Source organism: Macaca thibetana, chromosome 20, assembly GCF_024542745.1.
Source record: "Macaca thibetana thibetana isolate TM-01 chromosome 20, ASM2454274v1, whole genome shotgun sequence".
Lineage (NCBI taxonomy): Eukaryota > Metazoa > Chordata > Mammalia > Primates > Cercopithecidae > Macaca > Macaca thibetana.
The window spans coordinates 29,446,948-29,449,213 of record NC_065597.1 but is presented as its reverse complement, the minus strand read 5'-3'; the positions used below and the strand labels follow the sequence as shown (position 1 = coordinate 29,449,213).

The 2,266-nt window shown below is 48.8% G+C and overlaps 1 pseudogene; it reads left to right on the top strand.

Annotated features, from left to right (window-relative positions):
- The first annotated feature begins 474 nt into the window (after window positions 1-474).
- Window positions 475-1,515, top strand: LOC126944332 (chloride intracellular channel protein 1-like; annotated as a pseudogene).
- Window positions 1,516-2,266: the final 751 nt, after the last annotated feature.

Sequence of the window (2,266 nt, the reverse complement as noted above, 5' to 3'; positions counted from 1 at the left end):
CTATGTTGCAACATCATTGCTTCTCTGCCCAGTGTCTATCAGACTCAACATCAGGTCATTGGATACGACTGATTTATTTCTTTGATCGTTGCTTCCACTAAATGGATAATTTGCCTCCTTCTCTGGGAGAGACAGCAAAGGACTATGAAGACACTTGTCAGTCCATGATGTCTTAGAAAGGGCTTAGGAGATTGGGGGTCTGGAGAACTGCCCATTGGCACACTAGCAAACTGAGTGATACCTCAACTGGTCATTGTCTATGAACTTCAGTCTCTTCATCTATAAAGTGGATGTGGACATGTTTCATGATGGCAAGAGTTCTAGTTAGCTTAAAAATTCGAGAGATCCTCTCCATTTGCTAATTATGTGAGCTTCTGAGTACTGTGATCTCTTTGAGCCTCAATCTCAGCACCAGGCCAACTGCAATGATAATTGTACTTTCTTTGTGAAGATTAAATGGGCCCTGATGCAACCATGGCTGAAGAACAACCTCATGAAGGTTGCTCGTGAAGGTTGGCAGTGATGGAGACAAGATTGGGAACTGCCCCTTCTTCTTCTTTTTATTATTATTATTGAGACAGTTTCACTTTTGTTGCCCAGGCTGGAGTGCAATGGCATGATCTCGGTTCACTGCAACCTCTGCCTCCCAGGTTCAAGCGATTTTCCTGCCTCAGCCTCCCAAGTAGCTGGGATTACAGGTGTGTACCACCACGCCCAGCTAATTTTGTATTTTCAGTAGAGACGGGGTTTCTCCATGTTGGTCAGGCTGGTCTTGAACTCCCGACCTCAGGTGATCCACCCACCTCGGCCTCCCAAAGTGCTGGGATATAGGCATGAGCCACCTCACTTGGCCAGGAACTGCTCCTTCTTCTAGAGACTGTTCACGGTACTTTGGCTCAAAGGAGTCACTTTCACGTATCACCACCATTGACACCAAGAGGTAGACCATGACAGTGCAGAAGCTGTACCCAGAAGGGCAGCTCCTGTTCCTGCTTTGTGGCATGGAAGCACACGTAGACACCCAAAAGATTGAGGAGTTTCTGGAGGCAGTGCTGTGTCCTTCCAGGTACCCCAAGCTGAGAACTCTAAACCCTGAGTCAAACACAGCTGGGCTGGATGTATTTGCCGACTTTTCTGCCTACATCAAGTTCAAATGCAGGACTCAATGATACTCTGGACAAGGGGCTCCTGAGAGCCCTGAAGGTTTTAGACAGTTACTTGACATTCCCCTTCCCAGAAGAAGTGGATGACACCAGTGCTGAAGATGAGGGCATCTCTCGGAAGAGGTTTCTGGATGGCAGTGAGCTCACCCTGGTTGACTGCAGCCTGTTGCCAAAGCTCCGCATAGTCCAGGTGGACTGTGAGAAGTACCAGGGCTTCCCCATCCCTGAGACCTTCCGGGGATGACATTGGTGCTTGAGTAGTGCCTATGCCTGGGAAGAATTCGCCCCTACCTGTCCACATGATGAGGAGATCAAGCTGGTCTGCAAAGAAGTGGCCAGGACCCTCAAATGAGCCCCTCCCAGTACTCCCTCAGCCCCCTCCATTTTCCCCACAAAGGCCCTGAGAGTTTTCACATTGGCCCTGGGAGTTTCCACATTGCTACCCAATGGACACACTTCAAACGGCCAGTGGTCAGGGACTCCTGGAGCACTTGTGCAGGGGTGTCAAGGGGGAAGGGGGAGTAAGGGAAAAGGATGGGGATCCTGGGTGAGATTCTTATTGTGGGGTGGGGCAGGTAGAGCAACATACTTCATTAATAAAATACAGAATTTAAAGAAGATTAGGGCAGGTGTAGTGGTTCACGCCTGTAATCCCAACATTTTGGGAGACCGAGGCAGGCGGATCACCTGAGTTCAGAAGTTCAAAACCAGCCTGCCCAACGTGGTGAAACCCTGTTTCTACTAAAAATATAAAAAATCAGCTGGGTGTGGTGGCGGACACCTGCAATCCCAGCTACTCTGGAGGCTGAGGCAGGAGAGCCACTTGAACCCGCGAGGTAGAAATTGCAGTGAGCCGAGATCACACCATTGTACTCCAGCTTGGGCAACAGAGGGAGACTCTATCTAAAACAAACAAACAAACAAACAAAAAGATTAAATGGGGTAGTGCATAGAAGTGCACTGAGGCAAAACGAGGCAAGTCACACTTATGAGGATGGTCTTCTCGTTGCAAACCCTAATCCCCACGTGTCAGAGGCTCCATACACAGCAAGTTTTTTCTTCGTTACATAACAGTGCAGCACTGATTTTCCCAGTTGGTTGGT